Raw genomic sequence first — 25,930 nt, forward strand, 5'->3', positions numbered from 1 at the left:
TGGTGCAATCTTGCTGTCGACCTCTCAATAAGTGAGATATCTAAGAGAAAGTGTAATTTGGCAATCATTTCTATAATACAACTTAACACAGAATTAACCATTTTTTACATATCGAACAACCAGTGTTTCTTTGTGATGCGGATTATGATAAAGGAGATCAACCATCCCTTTTGGTTCCCTTCCAAACACTGCCTAAATGACAAAATGTTACCACTTTCAAAATCTCCCGAATTATGAGTAAACTAAATGCATATGGATTGAACACTGCAGTGGTTTTCTGACCTCTTGACCACAAGATTTTGGGTGTTTGATGTAACCTTAATACATGTAATGACCATTATCATACTCACTTAAGATTCATTGAGTAAATTGCTGCTTAGAAAGTTTACATGGCTCTTATCCATCTTTTGTTTTAGTTGCACATTCTTAGAAAACAGAGTTGGTTATAACAAATGCTAGTACTTTAGGAGAGGTACGCTTAAATTGTAACCCGAAATACATACCTCACACTGAGAACCAGACAGATCAATGGGGTACCATATAAAGAAGCAGTCACAGCAAAGTCACACTCATCTACATTCCAGGTAGTCCAGAGGGGTAAATACACAACTAACAGATAATTAGATGAAGCCATTTGCATTTATTTAATCTTATTAAGCAGGTGTTGGCTTAATACCCTATTAGGCCTGGTCCTTCTCAAAGCATAGTCAGCATAAGAATAGGACGGCAAGCATTAATGAATGCCCCATGGGCTATAACACTTAAATAATGGAAGAACATATACACACATAACATGATATGCAGTCTCAGATATGCAGGTTGAGTATCAAAGATAATAGTAGTAATAATTAGCCCATCCCTATATACAAACCATAATTATATTGCATAACAAAGACAAATGCAGAGTGATTGTTTCCGGCACGATTTTGTTTAAAGGTGTTTTGACGTCAGTTTTTTTCAGCGTCTGGTTTAAACAGATGTCTTGTTTGACCAGGGGTGCTTTTAAGTGTTCTCTGTTGTATCAGATAAGGTGGCAGAAGTCATGTTTCCTCAGGATCTGGACCAGTGATATATAGGATCTTTTTTCCTGTCTTAAAATACAGCGCTTACAGTGATTAGAGCACCTGCTGTTAGGAAAAATAGACAGTGGAGAAGCAACAAAGACAAATTGTGGGAAGGTGCATTAAGGCATTTTTCAACCTCTCTCTCTCTATCTCTCGTGCTTTCTCTCTCAACGCTTGTGCCTGCTTGGCTTCTACTAATACTGCTGAATTAATTAGGAATTTAGGTAAATGACATAAATGCCCTAATTTTTTATTTCTGCCATGAGAACAATTAGAACTAACAAATTGTCTGGCCTGTGCATTGCCTGTTGAAGATTTTCAAGCTACGTTATTTTTGACAAGAAAAAACAAATAGTTGTTTGGCCAGTTTTTTTTTTCCTGGTAGCAGATGCCGCATACCATCATTTTTTTTTGGTTTTTTTTTTGGTTTCCTCGATTGTTATGCCTCATTAGTGTATGCTGACTCTTGTGGATTTGAATTTCCTTTAGGAAAATAGTTATTTACTGAACATGAAATGCCCCATTTTTCTTTCATGTCAATTGCTAAGCATTATCCAACAGGAGTCAGGGCAGCACTTACAGTTTCAATGACGTTTACTTTGAAATGTGTCATTTTCTGACAATAACCCTTTTGGTAGGAAGTGGGGTGGGTTGCAAATTCAAAATTTCAAAGCAGACAAGTGAGGCCTTTCCAAGCACATAGGGTATGTGTTTTAAGCAGGCTCCCCTCAGTACCCACTTCAGAGAACCATCCTTCATGATGAGTGGTAGACATTTTCGCTCATATGGGGGTCCATTTGGTTGCCAGGCTGTTGCCAGCATAGCACTCAGAGGGACTGAAGCTGCATCCGTGTGTTGTACATTCTGTTCATTATTGGCACCATTAACCCTAAGCTTGCCTGCTTGCCAGTATGTTTTTGGCTTAACTCTTTATGCTCCTTGGAAACATATTGAAGATCATTATAAAACATTAGTGATATTCATCCCGTGGCATATCCATGCCGCCAAACCAGATAACATTAAAAAGATGATGCGATGCTTGGGGTTTCTGCGTGGCCTTGTTACTGAAGGCTCATTGAGTTTTCTGTTACAAATTACTAAATGATTTTGACCTTTACCCTCTTTGACCTGGGGTTTGAATCTGTCCCAGGACTGTATGACCCAGGAAGCTCTTTTAAAGGCCCCTTATGTGGCCAACTGAAATTAGTTTGGTTGGTCCATCCCAAGTTCCCAGTGGATGCAGGTCGTTGTCATGAAATAGCATTGAAATGATTGGCACTTATTGGCATGTAATTTATTATTTCCAGCTCTGAAATGCCATATGGACGGACTACTTAAAGAGAGAGACTGTTAGAGCAGGGATTAGGAAAGGGGTGAGTGTTGTATTGCTTGAATAGGGTAACTCACTTCTCAACTATCTGGTCCTTTGCAGATTTACAAACACAAAGGTTGTGCTACAGGATACTACATATGCTCTAGTTTGCTGTAGTCTTTTTTTTCTTTCCTTTGTTCCATTCTTTGCTCAGGAGAGGAATGTCTGGACGGGTTGTTCAGGTTAGCACCTTTTTCATAAAATATTAAATAAAAATTAGACATGTTAACATGCTTCATTGGTTCTGTTAATCCCCACTCTCTCATAAAGATGAGAAAAGCTAAATCTATACTTCTCTCTCCTAGTTTAAATAAACATTAATTACCAGTGAGTACAGCAGGGAATCTATCACTGCAAACAGCAGAGGCAGTAACAATCACTACACTATAGGCCTTTTACTGCACTCTGGTATCTCATCCACCCTTGCAATAACACATTATTTGACCATGAATCATTTTATAGGGATTGGAATATAAGCATACGAATTGAAAAACAGATACATTAGCTGAATCAATAAATACATATGAAAATTTTCGCTTTGAAAAACCATCTTACCCACTGTCTCATTCAAGCTGAACCGAGTAGTGCAAGTTAAAAAATATAGCTGTAAAATATGACTTGCCATGTCAACTAGCCAGTGCCTGCAGCCTGAAAGGAATTTTGAACACTGGGTAAACTAGTATTTCATCAACAAAATCATAAAAATAAAGTCATTAAAATGAAGGAATGATCGAGTGCGGTGGAACATTGGAAAAACCACCTTTCAGTTAGGGTAGGACTAGGTTTATGATAAGGCAGCATATACGTTATTCATATAAATTTGATTACAAATAATATGTAACCACAAGGATCCCAGGCCACATTACCTCTGTAGTGACTACTTCCAAACAGTGACCCATTCTGTAAGTCCAATGTCAGCAAGCCATTACATTAGATCATTTAAAATATGTACAGTATCGTCTGGAGAACTTAAGTTATTGAAGGCTTTCCCGACTGAAGAGATATACTTTAGGGGTCTATTCAATTGATCTGCTGGCAATGGTGGCAGATCTAAATGCTGCAGTCATTTAAATCATTAACAAGGACCCTCTCTGGTGTTTTACATACTGTTACAGGCAGAAATACACTGAAGAGACTTGTATGGTTAGATGTTTTGTATCTAAACAGTGGCTGTATTTGGATTTGCCACTGTCTAAATTAGTTGAATTGACTCTTTAGTAAAACACATTTTTAATGATCTGCTACAGCTAGAAAATAAAAAAGACATGTTTATTGAAATTCATTTGTTAAAGTGGTAAGGACTTTACAAGATTTACAAAAGCAGAGCAAAAACATATCACAACTATACTCAAGGATTTTTGGGAGGGAAAGCAGGGGGGGGGGGGGGGGTTCTGTGGTTTTTACATGTTTCCTTATTTCATTCAGGCAGCTGTAGAGTGTAAATGACAATGTGCCCATATTAGCTATTCATTAGCATTTCTATTGATGGGGCTTGGAGCCTTCCTGGCATTGGACTTAATACAATCACTCTGTTTTCAAAATCTTCACTGACGAGTAGAGTTAATTTGATTTTGTCCAAGAGGTTTTAGTTCATTACACTGTTTATTTAACAAATTGGAAAATGGTTGCTGTCAAGACCTTGAATGGCAGTTGTTTTATGGAACTCAGCAAAGGAAGCAGCTTGTTTCAATGGCTTTACATGAGTGTGGAAACTTTATTGCTCATTATCTACAAGACCATGATGAAGTGACAGATGATTTATTGGGAGCAAAAAACTGTTTCAATTGTGGACATTTTTATTCCTATGTACTGCTGCCTGTCAGCCTCTTCTTGCAGCCCAGGCAACTATAATGAAAACTCCTAGCCACAGAGCCTTATGACTATCATTCATAAATATCTACAGTTTAGATTCTGTCCCCACTTCTAATTTGATTCAATTCCCATTTGTTCTTTAAAAAATCAATTTGTTTAATTAAGTAATTTGACAGTACATTTTGAATTGCATCCATTTGAAACAGTAATATTAAATATGCCACACACATCAATATAGGCACTTTTTTATTAAAAAAGGGCACATTCATTTTGACCCTAGTTGCTGAGGCAGAATGTGAAAATTTCAAACATAAATTATAAAATGATCTTTAAGTGAAGCTTTCCCTCAAAATATATTTTGTCTTCAAAGTTTTAAGATGTTTTCAAGTAGAATAGCAAATACTACAAAATAATAATATTCAGCCATTAATAATATATACAATTCAAATTACTTTAACTATGACCACAGTGGCAATAAATTCACCCTTGTCTTACTGAGCCAGATGCAAAGAAGCTTATACATGCTTTTGTTTTTTCCTGTATAGACAATGCTTTGCTCCCTGGTGTTTCAAAAAACGTTCTTAACAAGTTGCAATATGTCCAGAACTCAGCGACCCACATTCTAACTAAACAAATTCTTATGATCACATCACACCAGTTTTAGTTTCCCTGCACTGGCTTCCAGTGGAGTTCAGAGTGAAATTTAAAGTCCTACTATTAACTTTTAAGGCTCTGCATGAGTTAGCACCAAACGTCATCTGTGACCTTCTTTCGCCATATACTCGTATGTGTAGCCTTCGATCTTTTGACTCTGGCATACTATCAGTACCTAGAACTAAGCAGCGTTCTTTTGGTGACCCAGCATTTTCCTGTATAGCACCTAGGCTGTGGAATGACCATCCGAAGGTCATAAGGGACAGTGATACTGTTAGTTTTTATTGTTTTATTGGACATTATGTCAATTGTTTAAATTGCTTTTTTATTCTTTTGTAGCGCCTTGAGATGTGCACATGTAGAAATAAAATAAAGATTATTATTATTATATTAAATGTGGTGTTGGGTAGGTCACATGTATATTGTTTTCCAAATCTCAGACCACATTTTTTATAATACTGGGTCATGAACCACAAACAAAAGAAGTTGTAATATAATTATTATTTTTTTAATTGTAGCAAGCTGCTTAGTCTGCATAGTCTTATTAAATATAATACAGGTATTTCAATTCCCCAGGGATTAATAAGACAGGTGCTTAAAACTTTGCTGTGCATCATTATGTCCAGGTAAATGCCAGTATGATGACATAATTGGTAGCTGGGTGTACAACACAACCTCTGTAAAATGTTACCCAGGTAAATGGAGACGTCTTGTAATTCATTATACATAAACACGACCGATACAGTTATTTATCATTCCTGAAATGCAGTGCAACAAGATTCCACTTAATTTTATTTTGTCATTCCTTCTGGTATAATTTCTTTTAAATAGAATCAGAGAAACATTTGTCCACCATGAGTCTCTTTAAAATGAATGTATTATTTCTTTCTTTCTTTCTTTCTTTCTTTCTTTCTTTCTTTCTTTCTTTTTAATATATTCCCCATGGTTCAACGTTCATTTTAATTTGGAGTTGCTTTGCTCGTAACCCTAAACAACTGCCACTACCCCACTCTCCTCCCGAAACTGGCCACATGATATAATGCACCCTGTCAATTTCATACACTAGAAAATAAATTGATTTGGGTTTTAGGGTCACTTACGCTAGTCTGTCATTAAACTGCCCCTCTTGCATTACACAGTACTGGGGAACTAGGTGAATTACATTTCTATTAACAGATTCCTATTACACTGCCTTTATTTAAAAAAGAAACTGGTGTGCAATGTGGTAAAAACAAAGAACCATTTGGTACCTGTTGCCTTAGGCTAAGCGTGTTGACCAAACATTGCAAAACTTCAATATGCAATTGCTAGAATGATTATTTAAAGATTATAGTTTAATTGAATCACATCACATGTTATGCTTTTCTAAACGTAGCATAGAAAGAGATTACTGGTAAATGTGGTTCTGCTTGATTCATGTTATCAGTTTTAATTGCATGTTTTAGGTCAATTTTGATGGATCAAATCCCCATTTATAATTTAAATGTGTCATCTATAAAGCACCGTATCCTTTCTGCCATGCTCAAATGCCACTGATCTATTAACAATTACATCAGCCTGTTTCAGTATGAAGCTATAATTTTTCATCAAATCAAATATTTATCAATATTAAAATGAAGCATTTCGCTTTCAGACCAGTAAGTGCTCTTGACTGAAATAAAATGAAATGGCTTTGAAATATTTACATGGAGAGTCCTGATAAGGTCTAACATTACTCTACATTCACTCTCTCCAGGGGCCCCATTTACAAGGCTTCATTGAGTCAATATGCACATCATCATTTTTTTAATTGTTGATATCTATTGACCACTTGCTATTCCGAAACTTTATCATTAGTTGACAAACATGATTGGCAGTATACACCATCTTTCCCTTTAATGGTCAGGTTTAGGGATACAGGCAAATACATTAGCATATCTTTAAAGCAGTGTGAATTCTTAACATGTTCTCACTGCAATTTCGCCCATGGTAATTATCAGTAATCGTATGGTGATAAATATGAAGTGCTGGTACCCGCTTCTATTTTCTCTCAACCACAGTGTAAATTAGTGTGGAAACCACAGCAATCTGCATGTTCACATGTTTCAAAAACTACTTGCCATTATTTTAGGTTTAGTTAGCATTTTTTAAGGATGTCATTATACTGACTGCTGGGAGAAATCGTGTCAAAGAAAAGTTTAAAAGGCATATCTTCTGTTACTGAGGACACCCTTTGAAATAAAATTCAGAGGAATATGAGAATTCAGGCAGTTGTAGTGAGCTATTTGCACATTCACCAAAAATGTATGCTTTGTGTTGAAATAAAATAGCACCCCTGATAAAATGTGAATTTGCTGCACCACCAGGAACTTTGTTCCTTAATGGGTTTGACCAGACTGGTTAATGTACGTAATTATATTTTCTGTGTATGCTTTCAAAAACAGCTACATTTAAATCTGCCCTTATTTCTGTTAATTTAATCTCTCTGTGATACCTATCCTAACTTCCATGGTTGGATTTTTCTGCATAATTAGACCGATGACTACAGTTATGGGAGGTGCATATCTAAAAAAAAAAAAAGGGGATCGAAAACACTGCAAAATAATTACTTTATTTATTTATTTAAGATTTGTGATTTATTATTTCCAATGATAAAATTGATTATTGGAGAGTTAATCATAACCTTGTTTTCATTTAATTTCGGCCATTTTCACTGCATTACTATCACACAGGGGAGAAATTTTAGGCATATATTTGACTTTAATGACAATCATTTGGGATTTACAATAAGAATGAGCTGTTCTTCTGCAATTTACATGTTAAATTCTGTAACTCCTGTGATAGTTCAGCCATTTGTGAGAAAACAGTTGGAGGTCTAGTGGTCTAATATTCAATGAATAATTTGATCTCACATTTAAAATCGGAATAATGTTATCTTTTAGAAGCCTTATAGCCAAAACTGACTACAGTATTAGTCATGGAGATAAGTATTTCTGTTCAAGAAGCCACTCTTTCAAGAATACCAGTATTTCAAAATGTTGCTTTTATTTGAAATCTTATCAGCTAATTTACTTCTAAAAAGGATCATCAGAAGATAATACATATTTCTGAATTACTAATATTAACCAAGGGATACACCCCGGTCACTACTTATAAAAATGATGTTCTGCAACACCTTTAAAACAACAGTAGCAGAGCAGACTTTTAACAGTCCCTTTACACAAGGAAATTGCTTGTAATCTGTCAAAACACAGGCATTTACAGGTAAACAGAAGAAAGCAGTAGCACAAGTCACACCTCAAAGCAACTTGATAAATCACATAATAAGCATGCCTGTCTTTAGAGTGATCACAATAAATTCCATTGAATGCTTGAGAGAGAGAGAGAAAGAGAGAGAGAGAGAGAGAGAGAGAGAGAGAGAGAGAGATCTCCCCATCGTTGGGTTTGGTGTTTAGCATGAGCAGAACACGCTGAAGGTGGTGTATGAGAGCATAAAACATGTTCCAGCTCCATACTTACCTAGTTTATTAACACCACCCATAACTGGTTACGCTCTGAGGGGTGTACTGTATGCAACAGATCATTAAAACCTCTTGTTAAAAGTCAGTGCAAAGAACAGGACTTTGCCTACTCAGCAGAAATCAAGATTTGAAATGGTCTGACTCCCAATGTCAGGAGTTTGGATGGTTTCATCTCCTTCAAGTGTGTTGCTGATATGCACTGCACAATAGAACCACTCTTGTCACTGTTATTAATGTGTTCTTATTGTGTCTGGCTCTGGGATTTCCTTATGCTCAATTGTTCATATAGTATGGTGTTCAGAGATCATGAGCAATGCTCATTTTAATGGATCATAGTTAAAAAAAATAAGAACTTAGTAAATGTAAATCCATTATATTGTCACCCACAGATTACTGTGTGGATTCACACATTATTTTAGGTTTTGTTATTTGTTATGTTGTTATTTGTAAATTTAGAACTACAAAGGGTACAATCCACTAGCTGTTGTCTGGACAGTGCAGGCATTCACCATGAGACCTCAAAGCTTTGTGAATGCACCTCAAATCAAGCATATTCAAATTGTGATGACTGTGAGGTGTATTTGACCCATTCTAATTTTCACTGGGGCCAGTTGAGACAACCAAACTCGTTTCACTTCTGACTTGAGCCAGTGTCTCCAGAAATGCCTATGGTAGAATTCTTATTCAGACAATAATTATATATATATATATATATATATACACACACACACAAATTGTAGATATAGTAAACAGTGTGTTTGTATCTGCTTGCAAATACGGACCCAGCAAAAATATTAAATAAAGGGTATACAACCACTGTAGCAACTTCCCCAGCCCACAGATGTTACCAGAATCTGATTACAAACATTGTATTCCCCTGCTAACCTCTCTCATTGGTTTAATAATAATCGTTTTTGCCAAGTATCTAACAATGGGGAAGAAAAAAGGAAATGAAAATATGAGGTTTTGACGATCAGTATCTTTGAAAAGACACAAGGAACCTAGAGGGAGGGACGACGACTCGGGGTAATATATGTGCTGAAATATTTTTGCTTCTTTTTCTAGAAAATGTGCAATTTGGTCAGGCAGAAAAAATTGAACAGAGCCTTCCAAGCAATAAATCACTGGATTGCTGGTGACATTCATACAATGCGGATATAGTGTTAACTGTGTGAGTCAGACAGCCCTTACTGCACTCAGCCTGTTCCTAGGAGGTGACCTTGCCACAGTGTAGTAATCAATCATTCTGGCACAGGACACACTGTTTTTGTTTAATATTACACTATTGGCATATACAGTAAACAAAGTGCAGAGGAAATTTGGAATGCTAGCAGTCTAGGACACATGCTGTAGGATAATGCGGTCTGCTGTAGTACAACAAAATGCCCATTTTACTTCTGCCCCCTATTTATTTTTTAAATGTATTTCTTTATTTTTTTAAATGAATGATTGTGGCAAAGTGGTTAACGGTGTGCAGGTGCAGGAATGCAGCAGTGATCAATGAACAGACAGACAACAGTAATCCAGGTGCAATGATATTTTATTTGTACAATCCAAAGTCTGATGCCAAACGGCAGTAAACAATATCAATGAGAACAGGCCGGTGTGTATTGCTCTGTTGTAAACCACGGGTTGGTCCTGAAATAATAACAATCCCGTATCCTAAACACCCACACATAACACAAAACACAAACACAAGTCCACAGTGAGTGATTTTGTGCTTGCGGTGTAAATACAGTTTATCGTGAAACAAGTGCAGTGATGTCCAGATGTGTGCTGGCCCTTGGCGACAGCTCCGGATCATGTTCAGACGTACAATAACAACAAACAGTAATTCTTTAGACATGATAGAACAACACAAACAAAACACTCACGGTTACAATACACGGTCTCCTTCCAGTTCAGCTCTTACCATAGAAAGGAACAGATCACTTCGCTACGCCTCTTTTTGTACCGCGGAGCTATGATACACTAAATCATCGACCCCTTGGTTAACTAGTGCAACCGCTCCTCCAATCCGCGGCTGCCACGTTGTTTCCCTTCCGGGTCGATGATTTAGTGTATCGTAGCCTCGCCCCCTTTCTAGATGACCTACTTCCTTCTAACCCTAGGAATGAATTGTCTGACCATACAGTCCAGGGCACTCTGTTCCCTTCACACAGAGCCCTCACAGGTTGGGAGAGAGATTTGTCACCAAGAATCATTCTGTCTCTGTCACAATGGTTTATAGATTAATTTAAAGATTGATGACCATGAGTAATTCCAGTGTTACATAACAGTACTTTTTAATTAAAATGTATGTCCAGAATTTAAACACATTTTTATTGTTTATTGCTGTAAAATTAAGTTTGCATTGTAATAATTTTGCATACATATTACTGCTTTTTAACAATCACATGCAACTGCATTTATTTTAATGAGCAACTGTCCATGGAATACAGTTTACTTAGGGCTGGGAAAATACAATGCTGTGCAGTCGGGCAATCCACACAAGTGCTTCAGACTATACTCCCAAAGCACAGTTTACTGATTGTGTGATGCCAACACTAAAGATATATAGAAAGAACACTAGACTACTAGTAATGCAAGATTATCTTCAGAGGGAGCCAAAGGTTTTCTTCTAGTAAGATGTTCTTCATGTACCCAATATTTGGGATATAACATGTGCACTGTGTATAACACACACCCTGTGTGTGAGACACAGGACTGAGCAGCCACCTGTATAACATGTATCTCTTGTATACTAACCTGTCAAAAACCCCATATAACACTACTGTCCAAGTATACTGCACAGCTCATTTATAACACACAACCCATATATACTTCATAGAAGTTATCCCAGTGTTTTTATAGGGGTGTGCTTTATGTTATTAAAACTATGGTACTTTCTGGTAAAAAAAGAGTACAGTTATAGAATAAACAACTCTGTACCCAAGAGAGAAAGTTGTCCACTGAATTCATAGGCCTTAATTAGCGCATTTTCATTTTGCAGTATATGATATAGTGGCACATACTATTTTCAAGTCGTGGAAGAAACCAGAGCAGTCCTTATAGTAACAGCTTTAGCTGAATCAGACTAACAGCAGGCCTGGTGCAGGCTTTGTCGATAGACGATAATAAACAGATGGAAGAATAAAGAATTGGCTTTACAGAATACTGTATACATAAACAGCTAGTTTCAAAGATACCGATTAACACTAGTCTTGGACTGCCTTATCTAAACTACCATTGGGTGGTTATTATTAGTGCTAAAAAGTGCCCAAACTAGGTAATGGTTAGTTATATTCATGTATTGTTAGGTGTGTTTCATTTGTCAGTGAAAAAAAAGCATACTAAATTGAACTGTCTGCATGCACGAGATCTTTTAAAACAGGTCATTCATTTCTTGAAAGGACAACTGAAAGTTCTGGGGAATTTATATTACGAATATCAAAACTGTAAGTTTGGTAATAGTTTTTTTTTTTTTTAAGTGGGTTAATCATTAATGTGTAATAGAATATCTGTAGATTTGTATTGTTCTTGTTGTTGTTTTACCGTAAACCATAAACAGTAAACTACTGTAACGTATGTAACAACTTGGAGGATTGAGCTGCCTATACAGTTCCATCAAAGAATCCCATCCTTTATCTATCCAATGCCTGGAGTAATTTGGGAATGATTATTTTTACTCTGTGCATCATTGCAGTGTGGCACATCCTATAACAATAATTGGTGTCAGGCACTATTTGGACTAGACAGGATTAAGCTATCACCCCCATGCTGCTTCTTAATTTATTACTTCAGACATTTTCATATCTGATTCATTTTCACTCACTGCACCGCTGCTCGGCAAAGTTCTCAGTCTCTGCAACTCTCTGCATCATGTGATCTAAGAATACCTGGCACCGTGAAATGGCTTTCTTCTCAGCGAACACCACAGGTACAGTCCTCAGAGAGAGAGAGAGAGAGAGAGAGAGAGAGAGAGAGAGAGAGAGAGAGAGAGACTGCACATTCACTCTGCAGAACAAGGGAATATCTTTCAACTCTCTGTACACAAACACATCCAAGCAATATGCTAAGGTGTGACTTAGAAGCCAAAATATTAGCTTTTTAGTAAACAAGAAAGGAAATTGTGCTGCCGCTTGATATCACTGTGCTAGACATCTTCGGGTAATGGTGTTATTTCCTCACGAAAACAGAGGGTCACCACCGCTGTTAAGAATTTACATTGGAAATGTTATTCGAGTTTTTGTTTGGTGATTATGTTACCTGGTGAAAAGGTGGTTATTTCTGTGTGTAAATTGGATGTAGTATTTTCTGTAGTTTAGCCCCAGGCTCAGTATGAGATATTGATTGAGTTGGATGCAAGGTTAGACACTGGAGGAGTGTGGGGAAAACTCAAGGCAGAAAACAGAGCTCTTATTGGCACTATTTACTTCTTGTAAAAATCCTCCAGGAATTGTGAAAAAAGTGACTAAACAGTCTAAATTACTTCACAGTGGCAGGTAAGAAAAAAAAAAGTGCTAAGATAAAAAGCAGGGAGCGCTTGAATGAGTAGCAAAGACTGCAGCTGTAAAATAATTCACATTAAATTAGAATGATAAGTCAAAGTTAGTTTGAAAGCTTGAAATTTGCATTGCATGTTAGCCACAACAGACAGTATGAGGAATGGACAGAGAAATAAATAAATACATATTTTCAGAGAGGAAAAGAAAAACTATTGTATTGGGATAAAACAACAAGAAACAACCTACTTGCTTATCCTCACTGAAAATGTATCTTCCTCTTAGCTTGCTTCAAAGTAAGGTTAATGGATATTAAAGGTAAAACAGTATACAGTAAACCCTGCCCCACTAAACAACATTCACAATCACACTTCAGACATTTGGTTGGTGTTTAAAAGCTTTCACCAGAAAGGAAAAGAATAAAGTTTTGACGATAATAATTATATTGTGTGAATTCAAACAAATCTGTATGTCAGTGAGGTAGGATCAATAGAATCGCTCAGTTATATATCCTTTATTTCTGGTGAAGCTATCTTTTTTCTCTACAAAATATGGAAAGTGGTATTGATCAGAACCTGCAAAGAGAACTACCAAGGGTATTCTGGGAAGTATTTGTGCGCTGGAGATCTGCCAGCTAGAATAACTAATATCTATATTGTACTCTGTGTACGCTGTGCGATGGGGATTATCCCAGGTGAAATGGGTTAGGATTTGCACAAAAAAAAGGTGGGGCAAGAGATAACCATTCTTATTAAAAAGGTTAATTGTGCAATTACAAAATAGTTGGTTTACAGTTTTCAAACTCTTATGAAGCACTGCTGCATGCACATGCAAACACTCAGCATTTTGTGCTGTGAAATTATAATAAATCCAGTCTTAGACAGTGCATGCAATTAACTGAAGCTAGCGGGCCTCCAGCAATGCTGGAGCATTGGAATGCACTGACGAGAGTAGTTCAGAGAAGGGAAGGCCCGTCTAGGCAAAACTCTGGGCGGCCTCTCAGCCTCGCACTCTGGAGACCCAGGCCATGCTCACTGGTGGGGGAAAGGCAATCCAGCACATACACAAGATTTAGGTTTGCAGACCTTTTCTGGGGGGAAGTTGTAGAATAATGACGAGGAAAAGAGACAAGAGACTTGGTAACCTAGGTAACAAACAAAGAGATTTAGGTCAGAAAAAAATATAGAAAGAATTACACACAAAGCAAGGGAAAATAGCAGTTGATTCATCTATTGATAGAACATATGCTAGAGAGCCCAACAGAAAAGTTCAGAAGAAAGAAAATATAGAATATAGGCTCACCTATATTCTATATTCTAATGGAATTACATCAGTTATGTTAATATAAGCATAAAGCCTTTAAAAGCACCCTTTAAAATATCTAACTTCTCAGACCCATTGCGGAATAAGCCAGACACTATAGATAGACAATATATCGTCTGTCTTGGGCACATGTTTGTATAAGTGCATGATCAATTATCCATTTACCTTCTAACTAACCTTGAATTAGTAATGTTTAGAAGTTAGGATGCGACTTTCCAATATGCAGTTCCCAGAGTGGAGACCAGAAGAGGAAACGTGGCCTTTGCTTATGTACCACTGTCTGTGACATTTTCAGCTACAAAGCCAAATTATTTCACACAGTATGGATTTTTAAAAGTAAGCACACAATGTCACTGTCAGTCAAGTGTAGTGCTGTTTTTAAACTATATAAATGTTAGCATGTAACAAGTGCAGAGCTCGACTGAAACATTATTTATGACTCACCTGGCATAAACATATACTGTATTATCAATTTAATGTTTAGATATACTGTATATTTGTGTGTGTGTGTGTATATATACAGACGTGCTCAAATTTGTTGGTACCCTTACAGCTCATTGAAATAATGTTTCATTCCTCCTGAAAAGTGATGAAATTAAAAGCTATTTTATCATGTATACTTGCATGCCTTTGGTATGTCATAGAATAAAGCAAAGAAGCTGTGAAAAGAGATGAATTATTGCTTATTCTACAAAGATATTCTAAAATGGCCTGGACACATTTGTTGGTACCCCTTAGAAAAGATAATAAATAATTGGATTATAGTGATATTTCAAACTAATTAGTTCCTTTAATTAGTATCATACTCCAATCTTGTAATCAGTCATTCAGCCTATTTAAATGGAGAAAAGTAGTCACTGTGCTGTTTGGTATCATTGTGTGCACCACACTGAACATGGATCAGAGAAAGCAAAGGAGAGAGTTGTCTGAGGAGATCAGAAAGAAAATAATAGACAAGCATGGTAAAGGTAAAGGCTACAAGACCATCTCCAAGCAGCTTGATGTTCCTGTGACAACAGTTGCAAATATTATTAAGAAGTTTAAGGTCCATGGAACTGTAGCCAACCTCCCTGGGCACGGCCGCAAGAGGAAAATCGACCCCAGATTGAACAGAAGGATAGTGCAAATGGTAGAAAAAGAACATAGGATAACTGCCAAAGAGATACAATCTGAACTCCAAGGTGAAGGTACGTCAGTTTCTGATCGCACCATCCATCGCTTTTTGAGCGAAAGTGGGCTCCATGGAAGAAGACCCAGGAGGACTCCACTTTTGAAAGAAAAACATAAAAAGCCAGACTGGAATTTGCTAAAATGCATATTGACAAGCCACAATCCTTCTGGGAGAATGTCCTTTGGACAGATGAGTCAAAACTGGAGCTTTTTGGCAAGTCACATCAGCTCTATGTTCACAGACGAAAAAATGAAGCTTTCAAAGAAAAGAACACCATACCTACAGTGAAACATGGAGGAGGCTCGGTTATGTTTTGGGGCTGCTTTGCTGCGCCTGGCACAGGGTGCCTTGAGTCTGTGCAGGGTACAATGAAATCTCAAGACTATCAAGGCATTCTGGAGCGAAACGTACTGCCCAGTGTCAGAAAGCTCTGTCTCAGTCGCAGGTCATGGGTCCTCCAACAGGATAATGACCCAAAACACACAGCTAAAAGCACCCAAGAATGGATAAGAACAAAACATTGGACTATTCTGAAGTGGCCTTCTATGAGTCCTGATCTGAATCCTATTGAACATCTATGGAAAGAGCTGAAACTTGCAGTCTGGAGAAGGCACCCATCAAACCTGAAACAGCTGGAGCAGTTTGCTCAGGAAGAGTGGGCCAAACTACCTGTTAACAGGTGCAGAAGTCTCACTGAGAGCTACAGAAAACGTTTGATTGCAGTGATTGCCTCTAAAGGTTGTGCAACAAAATATTAGGTTCGCGGTCCCATCATTTTTGTCCATGCCATTTTCATTTGTTTTATTATTTACAATATTATGTTGAATAAAAAATCAAAAGCAAAGTCTGATTCTATTAAATATGGAATAAACAATGATGGATGCCAATTACTTTTGTCGGTTTCAAGTTATTTCAGAGAAAATTGTGCATTCTTCGTTTTTTGTGGAGGGGTACCAACAAATTTGAGCACGTCTGTGTATATATATATATATATATATATATATATATATATATATACAGTATATATATACCAATTCATTATTACCAACTATTTAAAAAGATGTTGACCCCAATTCAATCAGTAGCCTAACAATTTCATAATACCTGCACCCTCCCCTTTGTTGTTTTCTTTCCACCAAATGGTTGTTGCTTTTACTTAACAAACTTACCTTCTTTCAGATCCTTTTGTAGTCATTCTTACCTTCTTTCAAATGTTTTTATATTCATTTCTGTACCATGGGCAGGCTGTTTTCTTCTATTAATTGCATGTAACATCACAGTGAGTACCACACTTAACGGCATATTACTTGATAGAGAGGAACTCTGATATCAATCAGAAACTGCTGCCATATTGTATTCTACTCATACAGTTTAAAAAACTTAGAACAACAAAAAATATGCAGAATGATTTCCTTTTCACTGTAAAAATCTCTTTAACAAAGGGGCTGGATGTTGCACACACGAAGCAGCAGTGAGTATTTTTGATATTGCATATATTTGAAGCAGTCGTGCATAGTAATAAAATAAATTAATATTTGGTACAGTTGCCAGACATAGAGGGAGTGTAAGTATTTCCTGGATATGGCTCGTTTTCACCTGCTGTGTTAGTTAAATGCAGGTATTATGACAATAAACCTTTCTAATAAAGCACAGCAATGGGATATTTTCTTTTCTGTGGGTCTTGAACTTTCTATTCCCTTTCAGTTATAGTTAACCTGACATTTGCATCCTCTTATCGTGGGGATATTTAATCAAATCTGATCTGTAAGAATACAGGGAAAAAAATCCATTTGATTTAATATCTGCCCCACATAAAAAAAAAAAGAAAAGAAATCTGGGAAATTTGTCATGTAATTGAAGTTTAAAGAGTGTCAGGGTTACATTCCTGCACAGTTAGGCAATCTGTGTAAACACCTCTTTTTCACATATACTCCAGATGGTTTTGTTTAAAAAAAGCACTCATAACTCAGTTAGTCTCCTTTAATAACAAGAGCGCTCTAATAACAAGATTCCAATCAACGGACTGCTGCTTTATTCTGTATGTGTATGATGGACAAGAGAACGTTTGGTTCAGTAAAATATACTTAAAAACAGTATTAGGTGGTCTGGAGCATCTTGTTAAAGAGCAAGTTAACAACATTATCATGAGCACTAATGTAGAAATGCAGTTCCTGGAATGAACATTAAAAAAGACATGCCTTGGTAATAAGTATTTCTGTGCGCATTCCTATCTTGCTTTCTTTTTCTTCCATACAGTTGTCAGGCACTGTGTGTCTACACTGAATGGTGAGGGAAAAGCCATTCTGTGGTAACTTATTCTTAAGTTCTCCACCTGACTGAATTTACAAGAATTAAAGGAGTGAAGTTACTGGCAGTATAATGGCCTAATTCCATTTATCACTGTGATCGGATGACATGTTTACTGTTGCCTCCATGTACTCTTCTATTGAGTTCATCAGTGACAGTCCATTTTCCATTGCTTTCCGCTGTGATGTGTGCTCATGTTCTTCTGAATATAGAAGTCTCATGCATTTGGATGCAATGTAAACATTTGACAAGTGGACAGATACAGTACATGTGACTCGTACGTCTATTACTTTCTGTTAGCTGCAGAACATGAGGGTGTTGATTACAGGCTTCATGTAATACAGATGACAAATACTTGTACCATTTTAATGTTTATTATAAGTCCCGTCCCCATTGGAGCCCATTATCAGCAACTCCACTCCGCAGAATGTCAATGACAAAGCATCCTACACGTTTAAACCAGAACAGGTTCTATATGAACATATATTATTTCAACTTATTTGAAGTTATCGTCTCATCTAACCAGTTTATTATAAATGCTGACAATGGGTACACTTTAAACAGTATGAATAACCTAGTAATGACATGTTTAAATCAAATCTAATATATATATATATATATATATATATATATATATATATATATATATATATATATATATATATATATATATATAGTGATAAAAACTGCACCACTCACGTTCGTTGCCCCTTTAAAACACCGACCCAGGACACCAGAAATTGATTTTTAAAGCGCGGTTGCGCTATTTTTAATGAACAACACACACAAACACAAAAACAAACACCTAGCTCTCTTTGAGCACTAATTAAACATAAACACTGGAACCTAAACTAAAAAAACAGGACAGCTAAGCTTTTTACGTGTAGCAAAATAAAAACAACACACACTGTTTTCACACAGATCATACCAAAAGGCTCTCCTTATATACCCTGCACCTGGCTCTAATTTACAATCATAGCCAGGTGCAGGTGATAATTAACAATAAAACAATTAACAAAACAATTAAACCAAAAATGTGCCTACGCACATGTTTTTCTGCAGGGAGGATTTAACCCCCTCCCTGCTGTCTTATAATATATATATATATATATATATATATATATATATATATATATATATATATATATATGTGTGTGTGTGTGTGTGTGTGTGTGTGTGTGTGTGTGTTATGGACTGTTGCCAAAATCGGGCAGTTGCCGTAGTGCCCAGCTGCAGCGGGCAGATGCCGAATTAGCTTCAAATTTTATGTCATTTTGGCATCACCCGGGCTGATGGCGAGGGAAGACTTTTAACTTGCCGTAATGCCCGGGCAGTTGGCCAAGTGCCCAGCTACGACGGGCAGATGCCGAATTAGCTTAGAATTTTATGTCATTTCAGCACAACTGCCCACAACCACCTGGGCAAAGAAAGATTTTTAACAGATACAGTATAATACAAATAGAGGGTGAATTACCTTTGTTGCCTTTAAGCACAAAAGCACACCGCCACCAAGCCACCCATTGTAATGTTTATTAAAATAACTGAAATACTTTCTGACAACGCTATAGTAACGGAATTAAACAAAATACCAATGCACAGTTTACTTCCATCATGGGTTACATATAGAGGTTATGGCGGGGGGGGGGGGGGGCAACACACGAGGGGGGGGGGCAACACACGAGGGGGGGGGCAACACACAAGTTCAAAATAAAATGCAACAATGTTTTATTTTATTCTTATTGCAGTAATACAATACAACTTTCTGAGAAGAGTTGCGTTGTTTGAATGAGAGATCATTCAATATCAGCAAGAGACTAATAATCAGTTAAGTTTAAACATATAAAAGTCACCCAGTTAAATATAGTTACTTGAAACTCATCAAGAACGCAGTGCCAAAACTAATTTATCATAGCAATATTAATTAATCATTAATCAATTAGCATAAAGTTTGTATTTTTCTTATTTATAAATATGACAGAGAATTTGACTCAGAAGAAAACGTTTTCTTATAAAAAGTTGTTTTCATTCTGTAGAAAATATTTATTTTATAAGTCTTTCTTTGCCATCAGCCCATGTGTGTGTATATATATATATATATATATATATATATATATTGAACCAGAGACATTTGTACAAAGTTGACACCTGTGTTATATCAAATGTAGGGAATCCTGCATGAAGATTATTCAACATGCCCATATTTATTTTACCATATTATTCTGGCACACACATTATATGGAACCTACAGATGTAGTTAAAAAGTACCTACACTATAACTACACATCCACATATACAATATGTATAATTAACATAAGTCAAATGTTAAAGCTTAATGTGTATGTGCATAATCTTCACTGTATCTTTACAGCAAATGTCAGGATAGCATAACCCAACCTGAGCAAAATTGTTCATTGCCAAAATTGTTCAATGCACTTCAATATTTTCTTTCAGTTTGTTTTTTAAACCTTGGCTTGCCTTCAAGTCCTCAAAGGAATCATGACGCCTGAGATTCCATGTGAGTGAAGAATCCATACTTTAACTCCATTACTGTTTACTAACAGCCATTACGTATGATAATGGTATTTCTAGCCAGCCTCAGATATGTAAGGTCCACATGCTTTGGTTAAAACCACCTTTTGCTCTTTTCTCTGAAAGTTATTGATAGTGCCACTCCTAAAGGTTGAGAATATTAAGTGGTGGTGTGGCGTGCAGTTCCGTCTGTATTTTAGAAAAGCAAATGTGGCAGTATCTAATGCAATTGTTGATTTAAAAGTGAACGCAGGTTTTTAAGTGAATGTGTTTTTTTTTTTTTTTTTTAGAGATCAGCACTTTGGTAAAATAACTGGAAACATATGTATGTAGTTTATGCAGAAGTACTACCCAGAGGTATAGAATATTGACCCACCATAGTAAAAGGGGGTCATGTTTTAGGCATGCAACCAACCTCCTTTAATAGATCTCCTAGCGGCTGATGAGTTAATAGTACTGACATCACCATAAGATCAGATCTTTCATTGAGGTTGTGGTTCCCTTCCGGCCCTTGTCCAGCCACTTAATTCAAGGGGATGAGATACCAAGTCATTACACTACCACTGAACAAAAGGTTGAGCTAATAACCCAGTATAACTCTGTATAAAAACTATATTAGGTCTTAAATACTGTATTTAACTCTTTATAGGGACTTTTGTGCTGGAAAAGTATCACTAATTGAAGTAGAATATGCAGACATATACTTACATTTTATTGATTTTGGCAAACAAATTAAATAAAATGATATATGAAAAATGAAACATTGTGTTGGCTGAAACCCATTAAGATAAGAATAAATCATTCGCTATTTGAATGAGAAGAATACTCGATGAGCGATTAATAAAAGGATGTTAATTCAGTCACCCCATGGCAAACAATGAAACATGGAACAACTGATGTTATTCTTTGGAACTTGTTTTGGAAAAGGTTGCATAACTCACAGTGCAGTTCCTCAAAAAGTACATAAAAACATCAGCTTATAGATAATTTATATCGACAAGGTTAGCTACGGTCTGTTGAACAATATGTTATGCTACACTCTTATATCACTGTAGTAATAGCAACCACCAATCTAGGTTTTAAAGGCATGCAAAGCCAAAAAGGTGTAAAACAGCATTTCATTGGAGAAAATCATTGCAATTAATATGCAAAAGCTGGTGCCATGACTAAGCACATTAACCCATGAACATGTATAGGGTACAAGTTTTAATTGGCATCAGATGAAGTTCCCATGTGAACAATAAGATAGGTAAAACTGTGTTACTTGTTATACAATACGTCAGCAGCAATAGCAATAGTACTCAAAGAAATGAAAGAAGTTATTTACAAACCACTAACCAAGATCATGCAACAGTCTCTTGACACAGGGGTTGTACCGACAAACTGGAGAATTGCAAACGTAATACCGATTACAAAAAGGGAGACAAAACTGAACCAGGTAACTACAGACCAATAAGCCTGACTTCTATTATATGTAAACTTATGGAAACTATAATAAGATCCAAAATGGAAAATTACCTATATGGTAACAGTATCCTGGGAGACAGTCAGCATGGTTTTAGGAAAGGGAGATCATGTCTAACTAACTTTGCTTGATTTTTTTGAGGATACAACATCGACAATGGATAATTAATTTTTAGATTTCCAGAAAGCTTTTGACAAAGTCCTGCATAAAAAATTCATTCTCAAACTGAACGCAGTAGGGATTCAAGGAAATGCATGCACATGTATTAGGGAGTGGTTAACATGTAGAAAACAGAAAGTACTGATTAGAGGAGAAACCTCAAAATGGAGGTAAACAGTGGTGTACCACAGGGATCAGTATTAGGTCCTCTGCTATTCCTAATCTACATTAATGATTTAGATTCTGGTATAGTAAGCAAACTTGTTAAATTTGCAGATGACACAAAAATAGGAGGAGTGGCAAACACTGTTGCAGCAGCAAAGGTCATTCAAAATAATCTAGACAGCATTCAGAACTGGGCAGACACATGGCAAATGACATTTAATAGAGAAAAGTGTAAGGTACTGCACACAGGTAATAAAAATGTGCATTATAAATATATGAGAGATACTGAAATTGAAGAAGGAATCTATGAAAAATAAATAGGAGTATGTTTACTCAGAAATGTCTTCATCTAGACAATGTGGAGAAGCTATAAAAAAGGCCAACAAAATGCTCGGATATATAGTGAAAAGTGTTGAATTTAAATCAAGGGAAGTAATGTTAAAACTTTACAATGCATTAGTAAGACCTCAACTACAATATTGTGTTCAGTTCTGGTCACCTCACTACAAAAAGGATATTGCTGATCTAGAAAGAGTGCAAAGAAGAGCTACCAGAATTATCCCAGGTTTAAAAGGCATGTCATTTGCAAACAGGCTAAAATAATTGAATCTATTCATTCTTGAACAAAGAAAACTACGTGGCAATCTGATTCAAGCATTCAAAATTCTAACAGACAGACAGACAGTGTGGGTCTAAAATAAGTGGCAGATTGGCAGGACCAAACAGTGAATGAGAATGGTGTGCAGGGAGAGACACAAACAGGCAGGTTTGAGTGAAAGAGAAAGACACTGAACTGCATTGCTTAGACAGCAGCAAGCATTCAAACATTCAAAATCCTAAAAGGTATTGACACTGTCGACCCAGCAGACTTTTTCGACCTTGTGGCAAAGTGCCCCGCCCCTGTGTGCATTTGTGTGTTCTGTGTTGTGTATATGCGTGCGTATGTTAATGTTGGTGTATAGTCATTGGTACACGGGATATAAACGGGTCTGTGTTTCACGTGTATTTAAAAAGTGTATATTTGTATTTAGGCACGGGATTGCACATCACGCACGTGCATTTAAAATATAATATGTGAACACGGGGTTTCACGTAATTAATTCACGTGCTGGGATTCAAGTGAATAATTAATTAGTAATTGAATCCCAGCACAACAGTATATATAGATGCACATTTTCACTCAGTGGTGGTTGGGTGTTCGGAAGAGGAGAACGGGTGAGAGAGAGAGAGGAGAGTTAAAATAAGTAAAAACGTAAAGATAAGTTTGTTTGTACTCACCGTGTCTGTCTGTCTCTCCGTGCACCGTTTGTTTAGTGTTAGTCCGTTTTGTTTGTCTGTTTATTTTGGCGCAAGTGCCGTGTCCCGTGTTTTTGTCTGTTCAAACCTTTTATTTTCTGTTTATTAAATGCTGAGCGCGACCACGCGCCCAGCTTATACCAAACCACATCTCTCTGTGTTTTGAATTCCTGTCTGGTCTGACGCCACCCACTCTGGCCGTCTTTGTGACAGACCTAAAAAAAGAAACAAGGACCAGGGGTCACAAATGGAGATTAGATAAAGGGGCATTCAGAACAGAAAATAGGAGGCACTTTTTTACACAGAGAATTGTGAGGGTCTGGAACCAACTCCCCAGTAATGTTGTTGAAGCTGACACACTGGGATCCTTCAAGAAGCTGCTTGATGAGATTCTGGGATCAATAAGCTACAAACAACCAAACGAGCAAGATGGGTTGAATAGCCTCCTCTCGTTTGTAAACTTTCTTATGTTCTTATGTTCTTATGTGAGTATTAGGGAACTTACATGCGCTGTATTTACTCAAGTTGGCCAATAGACTGAAACATTGATTCTTACCTTTTTTTTTAGGGATTTCTCTACTATATTTCACTTTTGTACTACAACTCTGGTTTAGATGGATCTGACACTGAGGCTTGGCACATTGAGGTGTGTAAGATATTTTAAATGGTTTCATACAAACCGAATCCTGTATTTGTGTCTCCTAGCTGAATACTTTTTTTGGCCGGAAAGCGTTTGCTTTTCAAGTCAGTCATACTGTAGTTGAAATAAATCGCCTGCTAGATAATGTTACCAGTGCTTACAGGGGTCAGTTTGAAATGAGGAGTCTTGGTAAAAACCCAAGTGTACATTTTGTTTTAAATTTGACTGACATTTGTTTGTATCTGATTGAGCGTGAGAATTGCATTTTTTTCTTGGATCAGATGATCATGAGACTGCAGAAAAAAAACAGAGAACCTTGCAGACTAGTTACATAATTCCAATCAAAGTCAAAACAAAACAGAACCGTTTCGGTACAAGCTTGCTTGTTTTATTTTGTTACAGTATTGCATTGTGTTAATACCCAATGCAATTGCTTAAATGTGGATCATACTGTAGATATGTGCCTTCCTCTGCCAAACATGCACAGCAGCTATTAAAGCACCCTGCGGAAAACTTATAGGTACATAATAGAATCACACTGTGGCTGTTGGGCACAGTTACGGATGTGCAGGGCTGGTAGACGTTGATGTAGAAAACAGTTTAGTAAGCTCGTTGACTGACACGCTTACAAAATCCCACAAAGATGTGTGGAAACAGCTTTTCCTTGCACACCCAGACCACAGTGTTCATTTCTCCAGCCCCTTTGCCTCTAACTGGAAGGCAGGATGGGCCAAGCTACAGGGGCTTCCTCTTGTCTGGATTCTCAGGATTGCTCCTTCGGTGAATTAAGGTGTGTCCTTTAAGAGGATAATCTTAGTTTTCCTCCCCTGCAAGGGGTCGGCTGTGTAAAATTGAAAAAACATGTAAAGTAGAATTGCATGCGGATAATAAAAAAAAATAATGTAAGGTTCTATCTTAGTTGCTAGCATTTCGATGTTATGCCTGTCTGCTTTTATGTCCCATTATGTCTCATCTTCCAAAAGTCAACTTACTACTAGCAAACACCATAAGATGTTAGTTACCGGATATAGACTGACTACCTACTGGGAGAGAAAGCTTGCTTTCCAGAATGGAATAACTTCCAGCTGAGAAGCACTGAATTGTCACAAAGGAGAAGAGGCTTTTCGGTTTATTTAATTGAGCGTCAGCTGATTAAATAAGTACTTAACTGGTGTGTTAGTTAATAACAGTGGTGATTTTATATTTAGTTAACGAAAATGTTTGTACATTGATTCTTGAAAATGTACAGCTCTATATTTGTTCTTTAATTTGCCTATAAGTAACTTAATTGGTATAATAATACTGTCTAATGTCAAATGTTGTTTGCATCTTCCAGCCAAATGCTTACCAGGATTTCAGGCAGAAGTGCAAAAGAGTGCTAATAAAATGTAATCATTGTGTGCCGTCTAACACCTTAGTGTTGATTAAAATATAGCAAAATGAGAGCTATATCAATATGCATTAATGTCTGGTATTAAATTCAATAACACTTAATTGACCTAATTGTATAGTCCCTCTGCTTCTTTCTCTCACAAATACACACAGCTCTGGTTTACAGCTATATCTCCAGCACCTGCCCACTTAGTGAAAAAACAGGAAATTCCTGATTTTTCCCTTATACATCCTTAAAGGTAAGCACTTTTCCCTTCGTGAACTGAGAGTTGCTGCAGTTTTCATTGATATCTGCATTCAGTTATGTTGTAGCAATTGGAAACTGTGTAGTCTTTGTTTGAAATAAGCTAATCGGAACATGTTGTTTTACAACACAGGGCATATTAATCTCCCCAAAAGGATATTTGTAAAATTTTGAAAAGTGAAAAACTTTTTTTTTCTTCCTCAGAAATCATTTTTCATATAACAGCATGTGGGGAGAGAGAGTGATATTTATGGAGTGCAAAACACTGTGGCTTTGCGGAAAACCACATATATTCAGCTTGTCAGAAATCATCTTTATGTTTACTCTTTCAATCCCTAGACTACAGCTTTCTA

Source organism: Acipenser ruthenus, chromosome 7 (genome assembly GCF_902713425.1).
Source record: "Acipenser ruthenus chromosome 7, fAciRut3.2 maternal haplotype, whole genome shotgun sequence".
Taxonomy (NCBI): Eukaryota; Metazoa; Chordata; class Actinopteri; order Acipenseriformes; family Acipenseridae; genus Acipenser; species Acipenser ruthenus.